The 10,537-nt window shown below is 47.3% G+C and overlaps 1 pseudogene; it reads left to right on the forward strand.

Moving 5' to 3' along the window:
* The window catches only part of LOC130025983 (caspase-6-like), a 33,842-nt pseudogene extending 26,738 nt beyond the window's left edge, over positions 1-7,104 (forward strand).
* The last annotated feature ends 3,433 nt before the right edge of the window (positions 7,105-10,537 follow it).

Consider the following 10,537-nt stretch of genomic DNA (forward strand, 5'->3'; position numbering starts at 1 on the left):
GCTGCGCAAGAGGAAGAGAGCGGCTTGGAACACCTTCAAGACCCTCGAAGAAATAGCTAAGAGGACGAAGAACCTCCGGTTCTGAGCACATCTATTTGATTCCACTGTTCTTCCTGCATTAACATACGCCTCAGAGAGTTGGGCCCTATGCAAACAGGATGAGAATGCTATTCAGGTCTCCCAAAGAGGAATTGAAAGAGCTATGCTTGGAATATCACGTTTCACTCAAATGAGAGAAAGAATCCGGAGTTCCAACCTCTGTCAACGATCAAGAATCAGGGACGCTGTCTCATTTGCCAAGGTGTCAAAAATCAGATGGGCTAGTCACATAATGAGACTTAAAGACAACCGCTGGACTAGAGCTGTTACCGACTGGATTCCACAGAATGTCAAAAGACTGCATGGCCGCCCACCTACTAGATGGTCAGACTTCTTCAAGATCATGAACGATCGTTTTGAGGCTCTTCATGTTCCTAGAACTAACAGACACTATTGGCTTACACTAGCACACGACAGGGACAAATGGAGACGTTACTGAGAGCCTGCTCAAGTAAATCGATGATTAAAGGGAAGTCAATGATCAAGTGATTAGGGGGAAAGCTGATTAACTGGGTGGGGAGGAGAGCATAGGGAAGACTATTTACAGATAAGCACAATGGAATGGAAGTGCCTCAGGAGCACTGTGATGGGTGTAACCAGATAAACCTAAGCTTCTTGTGGAGGAAGGACAAAGCAATGTTATCCTATACTTTCCATTCCCTAATGATGACCCTGTGCTTTGCCTCTTTAGGGTATTTCTCACACCAGGATAACAAGCATGGCTAGTGGTGCATCCAGGATCTGTGTGAGGTGCTGGCGAGGTACAGCACGGACCGGGAGTTTACAGAGCTGCTCACTCTGGTCAACAGGATCGTGTCCCGGAGCCGAGTGGACGTCAACAGAGACCCGAGTCCCATCTGCAAGAAGCAGATACCCTGCTTTGCCTCCATGCTCATCACCAGGAATCTGTGCTTCCTTTCTAAGTCCCAGTGAGGTCCATGCCTTTGTTTCTTCATGTCTATCTGCAGAATGATTCCTTACATCTTACATATCATGAGGGTCGAACATATGATACAGCAGCTTAAATCACGGTGAAAGGGTTTTTTTGGCTGAGATTGATGAACATTTGTAATGCTTGATTTTTATTGTAAATCACAAGATTACTCTCCCCCTTTATAAGTTGTTTTATAAACGTGTATGACTTTTGGAAACAGTTTGGAGTTTGTACTTTCCCTTATCCCTTCATGTGTTATCAGTTTAGAACTATTGCTGGGGGCAGCGGTCACGGTCAGTCGAGGAACTTTCACCTGCCCACACTCATGGAGGACCCAGTTCCGGTTGAATTAGAGATGTTTAAAAGTACAGAGGAGTATAAAAACCAAGCACTTTCCTCCTACAGTGTGGTCGGTTGAGGGGTATGATAACAGTAGGTTAAAATGTTTGGTTAAAATGCAACAGCGCTTGTTTACGGGCAGAAAAAAAACCCTGAGTCCTCGTTCTCGGCCTTAGGAGCGGCCATAGCTCTGCTGCACTTTGACATGCTCAAGGGTACAGCGAGTCATGCTCAGGAGGACACCAGCAGAAGCAGCAGAATCCACTGACTGCTTTGCCTTTCCTCTCCAGCCCAAAGCCACAACCCACACACTTTAAGTGAAACCTAGAAAATCTATGTTATGTAGTCACTTAAAAATTGCTATTAACAAACAGAGACCAATGAATGAGTCAAGTGGACACCACCAGGGGATATCCCGAGCCTTTTCCACTGACAGCCGCTGCTTCTTTCCACAGGTGCTGGAAGTGGCGCAGGCGGGTGTGGACGTCCTCAGTCTGTGGAAGAAGGAGATAAGCATGTACGTCAGGGCTCTGAAGGGCTCAGAATGCGAAAACACGTAACCTAGAGGATTCTTCCTGGGGCTAGACCCCCCGCTCCCTCAGTGCCTCACTGGCGAGTGTATCAGCTGGAAGAACTTTCCCTCTGCATTCATCTGGGGGCCAGGGGGCCACATGGGATGCCAGGCATCGAACCAGGGCCACCTGTGTGCAAGACAAACATCCTTCACGCTGTAATATCGCTCTGACCCAAAAGATTTAAAAAGAAAAAAGCCTCAGTTCCAGCATTTTTTGTTTGTGAGTTGAAGGGGCAGCGTAAGTAACTAAAGGTATAACAACCCCTAGATCTTTCAGGCACTGTGCATAGAAGGCTTGTTTTCTGAACCAAAACTTCTGGGTTAGAAATTGCTAAGGAAGACGTCAAGTCTGGTTCTGTGTTGAGTAGTCATCACCTGGACAAAGGGGATGTTTGGCCTGGCAGAGCCTGGGCAGGCTGGGGTTGGCTGCCAGCACTCAGGAATCATTCCTGCGGGTGCTCAGGCAAACATTTACGATGCCGGGGCTCCAACCTGGGTGAGGTGGTGTAAAGCAAGTGCCCTACTGCTGGGCTGTCTCTCTGGACCCTGGAATATCATTTTAATCAAATTATCCAGTTATTTGCAAGTTACCCTCATCTGAAATTCTGATCACCAATGTGGAAGATGGTATTTGATATAACCTGAGCACAAAACTGTCTGTGCTGATCACGTACTTGGAAGGTGATATTTGAATTACCTAAGCACACAACTCGCTGTGCTGATCATGTACTTGGAAGGCGGCAGCTGGCCTGTGGGGTGGTCCCTAACCTCCCTTCCTGTTGCTCCCCAGGCTTCTGGAACTAGGTTTCAAAGTAAAATGCTATGACGACCTCAGGGCGAGAGAAGTACTGTCCAAGATGTATGATGGTAGGTGGACACCCTCCAGTCTGGGGGCGAGAGCCCAGCCTGGCCACTCTGGAAGAAGTTCCCGGACTGTCCGTATCTGTCGCTAACTCATCTGGGCCCCTGGCAGTAGGCTTCTCCCTTCCACGTCAGGGAACATGCAATGCCTTCAGCCCCCAGTAACAGTTGTGGCCCAGCACACACCAGCTGGCCGGTTGCTCCAGATGGGAATGGTGAGGCGGCTTCATGAACACAGGTCAGGAGGACTCGAACTGAACACATCCCAGTGCCTCCCTCTTCTCGGGATACTGTGGAGCCACACTCTCATTCCCGTGTCACAGTGGAGTCGTTGATTGAACAGAGCAGACTCAGCAGTGCACCTGGCCATGTGCTGGCCACATGCCACCTCAGGCTGGCCACGGGCCGGCCTTGAGCTTTCCAGCTGCCCATAGCCTGTTCTCGTGGTATTCTGACATCACAAAGGCCCTTACAGATCTGCCCCTCGTCCCTTAAATCCTTCCATGGAGACGGCTGTGCTCTAAACTGTGGATTCTCTCCTCTGGAAGCTGAGCACACACAGCCATTTACAAAATCAAAACAAAAAGGAGTGTTTCCAGAAGGTTTTCAAAAGCAAATGACAAAAAAAGCTTTGATTGCCAAAATCACTGGGCCGGAACAGGGTTCCCCATAAAAGTCACCCTGCATAAAACCTTTGTTTACTGGTTTATTAGATGTGCAGACACAAGCTGGGATAGTTTAATTTTTCATTAAGCAGAAACGAATCACATATGAGTCACGTGAATGAATGTGATTTCTCATTACTGTATTGCCAGAGACATTTTTGGGACCTGAGGTATGACCACCATGATCCCTTAAGTTTTGGTCATTATTCTGGGTCTTTTATTTGTTAGTTTAGGCTGCAGTGCTCAAGGATTACCCCTGGCTCTGTACTCAGGTTTCACTCCTGGAGGTTCTGGGGGGAGCCTGGGGGGTGCCGACTGAACTCTTTGGTAGAGCTCAGGAACACTTGTTTCTCTCTGAACGTTAGTGGCAACCACCAGCCACATGGTGGCCGACTGCTTTCTCTGTGTTTTCCTGACCCACAGCGAAGGTAATCACATTTATACCTACGACTCTAAGTTGTAAATTGCCACGCTGATGGACTTCTTCAAGGACGACAAGTGTCAGAGCTTGTTGGAAAGCCCAAGATCTTCATCATTCAGGTGAGATCTCTAGTGATCATGAGGGCACTGAATGTTCCCAGAGTGACTTCTGAGAGGCTTTGGATGCTATCCCTGAGAATTGCAATTTGAACCCTGGTCATAATCCCACCCTATGCTAGAAAGAACTAGTTAAGAGTCTCCTTGTTTGACGTCCACCGAAACCAGGGTGCAAGACCACCCGAGCCTCACCAGCCACCTACGTTCCTGACTCCCTCTCACTAAATGGAACATTCTAGATTGTTACTCTTCGGGATAACTGGGCAGGCCACGCCTTGGGTCTGGGAATGTGTTACTCCTCGTTTGAGCTGGGATGGCTGGAGCACAACCCCCCCCCCCCCCCGGAGAGATAGACGAGCAAGGGCAGCATTATGACAGGTTCATAAAGAAGCCGGAAGAAACTTAAGCCTAGGTTCGGTTCTAGTTTTCCTTTAATTGAGCAGTTACCTGGAATTGAGTCATGATTCCCCAGAAGTGAGATAGCCATGGCGACATGTCAACTAAGGGTTACCAATCAGATGAAGGTAGGGAATAACCCTTAATAACCCCTATGTAACCTTATGGAAGTCTTAGACAACCCTTCTCCAACTCCAACTTACAAGCAGTCAGCTAAGTACAAATAGTGGAAAGGCCCTTAGATTGCGGCTCTGGGTGGTCCATGAAAGTCCCTGTTATACAATGCTATGGTCTAAAGGCCCTTCACTTTTAAGACATGGGGCGGATCGTCCCAAGAGCCTCCTGCTGTGTGAGTGAGCCAGATGAGGGTCCTAGCTCCAGCTAGTCAATAATGACACTTTGTTTATTGCATCACAACTTGCCTTTGTCTTGTTCCTCTGGGGAGATCTCACCCAGCTTAGCATCCTAAATAATTCAAAAGAATTCTGAAGCTCTGGTGCCTGTCCATCAGCGGTATTTGCTGAAGATCAACGGTGCCCACACCTTTTTCCTCTCGGCTTGTTGCAGCCACATGGTGGTTCTCGGGCTGTCCCCAAGTGAGAGGACCGTGTGCTTCCCCACCTGGCGCTGGGGCCCTCTGAGCCACGCCGTGTCTTAGGACTCCATCTGCCCCGCTCCTGCCTGTGTCATAGGCCTGTCTCGGTGACAAGCACAACAAGCCCATCCAGCCCGTGGACGAGGTGGACGTGACATGCCTTCCCAATAGCAACGAAACCCAGGTGGATGCCGTGTCTGAGCACACGCTGCCTACCGGGGCCAACTTCATCATGTGCTACACAGTGGCCAAAGGTGAGTGGGTCCGGGGTCCTCTGGCTTCATGTGGGAGCCTCGAGCAACACCAGGATGAGAACCCCTCCCAGCGAGTGACCATGGCTACAGTGGCCCCCGGTGCCCATGTTTTTTAATGTAGTACTGATGCCCTATTTATTTTGTAAGTGATGTACTGTTTACTGATGTAGATGAGGTTGGTAATAGAGAAAATACTGCATGTAGCACTGTATTAGTAGTACAATATTGAAAAATAAAATTTCCCCTTACACCTTATATAAACACTGTGTTTTACAAACTTCAAAATGTTCATAACGATTTGTTATGGGTATTCAGTGTTTCAATACCAATCCCACCACCCCTTGAGTTTGCCCCCTTGGCAGAGCCTCAGTGGTTCGTTTGATATTTCTTGGATGACTTAATACTTGAGTATGTGAGCCCTGGGGTGGCCTTGGGTTTCCGTCTCTTTCCTCACTCTCCTAGTTCTCAGCCTGTAGATCCTTCCCTATTGGAACTTTTGCTTTCATTGCTGATTTGTAACATTTTCCCTGATTAGTCTCACTAAATATTTTCTAAGTCTATATTCCCAGAGATTTAGCTCTTACTGTCACTGTCGTCTCTGTGTGTTTCTGCACATTTCTCTTTTTATCTACTCTTCTCTAGTTCCCTTTAGGGTGTTAATTCTTGAGTTAGTCAATTTACATCTAAAGCAATCATCTGATAGGTAATATTGAGTGCCAGTTTTGCTTCAGTTTTAATTGCCATGAGGTTCATAAAACAATTTTGAACTCATTTGAAAAGCACAGTTTTACTCCCCACATTTTCTTCTTTGGCCTTGGCTGTGTAGTTTTACTATTGACCTTCACGCCCAACTCTACAAATGGCTAATGTATAGTTGAAGTTACTCATTACAAGCGACACTAACTGTTTTTCAACTTGAACTTATGACTATTATTTCCTGTATAGCTGAATACCCTGAATGCCTCTGGTCTGCCTAGAAACCAATCTCCAGTAAGGTTTATCAGAATTGAAATGTGAGGATTCCTGATTGGGAGTATTTTAATTTCCTGCAGGGCAGCGTGGAGTTTTCAGATCTGTGTATTGGACATGCTGCTGTCATGGTCCTTCTGGTTCTGAGGTTCCTAACCCTTTCTCTTCCTTTGGGACCCCTCAGGTGCGAATGCTTCTGTGCCTGGGCTTCAGTGGATTAAGCCAGACCTCACCCCATATTTTGGATGTCTCCACAGCCCTATCAGTTTTTGGGTGGTGCCTCTGTAAGACTTAGCATGCAGTGGCCAGCAGTGTGTGGGGGCTGTTGGTTTTCACATCTCCGAGGGCTGTTTCAGACAGGGGCACGGCTAAGAAGGTGCCCGTCCCAGATTCATTAACAGCAGCTGATGGCAGGCCGCTGGCTTACATGTCTGAGCTTAGACTCGCTGCAGTTTCCTGGGCCCCCCATGAGGGAGGAACCCCCCTTCTCACTCTTGGACCAGACACAGCCAGCCCCGCCATCTTGAATGTATCCCCTTCTCCTCTGTGACAACAGTCCGGGGACATGTCTGACTGTCTCCAAGGAAACCAGCGAGCTTTTCTGTCCCCCAGCGATGACCCTGTGCTTTGCCTCTTCAGGGTATTTCTCACACCGTCATACTCTGCATGGTTCATGGTACATTCAGGATTTGTGTGAGTTGCTGGCGACAAACACCACGGCCCTGGAGTTCACAGATCCTCACGCTGGTCAAAAGGAGTGTGTCCCTGTGCCGAGTGGATATCAGCAGGACCTGATTGGCATCAGCAAGATGCAGATTCCCTGATTTGCCTCCATGGTCACTAAGAAGCTGTACTTCGTCCCCAAGCCCCAGTTAGGCTGAGGCTTCATTTTCATGTGTCTGTCTACAGAATGATTTCTCATTAATGTCTGACATACCATGAGGGTCAAAGGTATGGCACAGCAGTTTAAGTCATGTTAAAATAGGGTTTTGTCTAAGATTGATGGACATTTGTAATACTTGATTTTTTATAGTAAGCCACAAGTTTACTCTCCTCATTTTATAGATTTTTTTTTATAAATGCTTATGACTTTTGGGAACAGTTTTGAGTTTGTATTTTGTTTTTTCTATTTTTTTTTTACTTTTGGGGTCACTTGATCACTTGACTTCCCGTTAATCATCGATTTGCTCAAGTGGGTGCCAGTAACGTCTCCAGTTGTCCCTGTCACGTGCTAGTGTAGCCCAATGGCGTCTGTTCACTCTAGGAACACGAAGAGCCTCAAACCGATTGTTCATGATCTTGATGAAGAAGTCTGACCATCTGGTAGGTGGGTGGCCACGCAGTTTTTTGACATTCCATGGAATCCAGTTGGTAACAGCTCTAGTCCAGCAGTCATCTTTAAATCTCATTACGTGACCAGACCATCTGATTTTTGACACCTTGGCAAACGAGACAGCATCCCTGATTCTTGATCGTTGATGGAACTCCGGATTCTTTCTTTCATTTGAGTGAAACGTGATATTCCAAGCATAGCTCTTTCAATTCCTCTTTGGGAGACCCGAATAGCATTCTCATCCTGTTTGCGTAGGGCCCAGGTCTCTGAGGCGTATGTTAATGCAGGAAGAACAGTGGAATCAAATAGATGTGCCCAGAGCCGGAGGTTCTTCGTCCTCTTAGCTATTTCTTTGTTGCTCTTGAAGGCGTTCCAAGTCTCTCTCTTCCTCCTGCGCAGCTCGGGTGCCAGGTCATTTGTCATGTTGACTTCTCGACCTAGGTACACATAGCTGTTGCATTCAGAGATGGTCGTTCCGTTGAGAGCGAATGCAATGTCAGGAACAAGACTGTTTCTCATGAACATTGTCTTTGTGAGATTCAGCTGTAATTCCACCTTTCCACACTCACGGTCGAAGTCGGCCAGCATTTGTGCCGCTTGTCTAATGTTTGGTGTTATTAAAACAATGCCATCAGCAAAGCAGAGGTGGTGTAGTTGCCGACCATCTATCTTCACTCCCATTTCTTCCCATTCCAGTCGTCACATGATGTTCTTGAGGGTGGCACTGAAGAGTTTCGTTGAAATGGTATCGCCCTGCTGAACCCCTCTCTTGACATCGATGATTACTTCTTTGTAGAATGGTGAGATCCTGGTAGTGAATCCGCAATACAGCTCACGGAGGATCTTGATATATTGAGTTTGAATGCCCTGATTGGCTAGGGCTTCAATGACTGCTTCCATCTCAGCAGAATCAAAGGCCTTCTTCAAATCAATGAACGTTAGACAGAGCGGCATCTTGAACTCCCGAGAAACCTCAATGAGCTTGGTTATTGTGTGGATATGGTCAATGGTGCTGAATCCTTTGCAGAACCCGGCTTGTTCGCATAGTTGTCCTTCATCTAGTGTTCTTCCAATCCTATTTAGGATGACTCGAGTGAACAACTTGTAGACGACAGACAATAGGCAGATTGGGCTAGTGTTGCCAATGTCATGGATGTCTCCCTTCTTGAACAGTAGTACAGTCTTGCTGGTTTTCCATTGGGATGGAACCTTGCATTCAGACAGGTAGTGTGTGAAGAGCCAAGCCAGTGTATTGATGAGTACTGACAGCAGGTTCTTCAGGTGTTCAGATCTGACCTTGTCTGGGTCGGGTGCTGTTCGTTTCTTTACTGACGAAATGGCATGTCAGATTTCAGAAGGGAGAACATTGGGAACGACATATCCATCCAGTGGAATTTGGTATGTCGGCAAGTGGACATGGCTATCGAAGAGATTTGAGTAGAAGTCATGGATAATCTTCTCCATTGCCGTTCTGGAGGATGTGATAGATCCATCAGGACGTCGGAGGGCAGTCATCTTGGTCTTGTAGTTGGTGAAGGACAGGCGGGCGTTACAAATACTTTTCCCGGCTTCTGCCGCATCTACCAGCACTTCTGCTCTTCTCTTTTTGAGGTCTTCCTTGATCGCATCTCTGCACTGCTTTGTGAGCTCGGACGTTCGCTTGTGGTTGCCTGAGGCATGCGCCAAACCACCTTGGCAAATAAGCTCAAGAGTTTTTGAAGACAGGCATTTTTTTTGTGGCTATCTCTCTCTTGGCGTTCCTCACACAATCATGAAGGTGCTGAACCAGTCGATCGTATTCCTCATCAATGTTGTCAACAATGGCATCTTCCCATGTTGCTGCAATAGTGCCAAAGAGCTCCCAGTTGGTGGTCGTTCTGGGAGTTCTCTTTTTAAACTTTGCAGCCCTTTCTCCCCACTCTGTGAAGTAGAATTTTGCACGAAGGAGATGGTGGTCCGATCCCGTTCGGAGTTTTGGGACAACAGCGACATCAGTCAGGCAAAACCGCTGATTGAATATGATGTGGTCTATTTCGTTGTGAAATCGTCTACCAGGAGTCTCCCATGCCCAACGTTTAGATTCTGCCTTCTGGAACTGTGAGTTACCATGGATGGTCTTGGTCGACATGATGAACTCAGGCTTTTGGGGTAACACCTGGAAATGCACAGGGGTTACTCCTGGCTCTGCACTCAAGAATTTCTCCTGTTGGTGCTCTGGGAACCATATGGGATGCTGGGAATCGAACCTGGCTTGGCTGCGTGCAAGGCAAACACCCTACCTGCTGTGGTATTGCTCCACCCCTTGTATTTTCTTTTATCCCTCAGGCGTTGCCAGTTTAGAACTGTAGCTGGGGGCAGTGGTCATGGTCGTCCAAAGATCTTTCTCCTGCCTCCTTGCAATGAGGACCCCGTTCCGGTTTGGTAAGAGCAACGAGCTATTATTTAAAAGTTCACTTGATCACTTGACTTCCTGTTAATCATCAATTTGCTTGAGCAGGCGCCAGTAACGTCTCCATTTGTCACTGTCACGTTCTAGTGTAGCCCAATGGCATCTGTTCATACTAGGAACACGAAGAGCCTCAAACCAATTGTTCAGGGTCTTGACAAAAAAGTGTGACCATCTTGTAGGTGGGTGGCCACACAGTCTTTTGACGTCCCGTGGAATCAGGTTGGTAATGGCACTCTAGCAGTTGTCTCCAAATCTCATTACGTGTCCTGCCCACCTGATTTTCGACGCCTTGGAAAAACGAGAGTGTCCCTAATTCTTAATCGTCGATGGAGGTTGGAACTCTGGATTCTTTCTCTCATTTGAACGAAACGTGATACTCCAAGCATAGGTCTTTCTATTCCTCTTTGGGAGACCCGAATGGCATTCTCAATCTGTTTTCCTAGGGCCCAGGTATCTGAGGTGTATGTTAATGCAGGAAGAACAGTGGAATCAAAGAGATGTGCCCAGAGCTGGAGGTTCTTTGTCCTCTTAG

The sequence above is a fragment of the Sorex fumeus genome, unplaced genomic scaffold (genome assembly GCF_029834395.1).
Source record: "Sorex fumeus unplaced genomic scaffold, SorFum_2.1 ptg000033l, whole genome shotgun sequence".
Lineage (NCBI taxonomy): Eukaryota > Metazoa > Chordata > Mammalia > Eulipotyphla > Soricidae > Sorex > Sorex fumeus.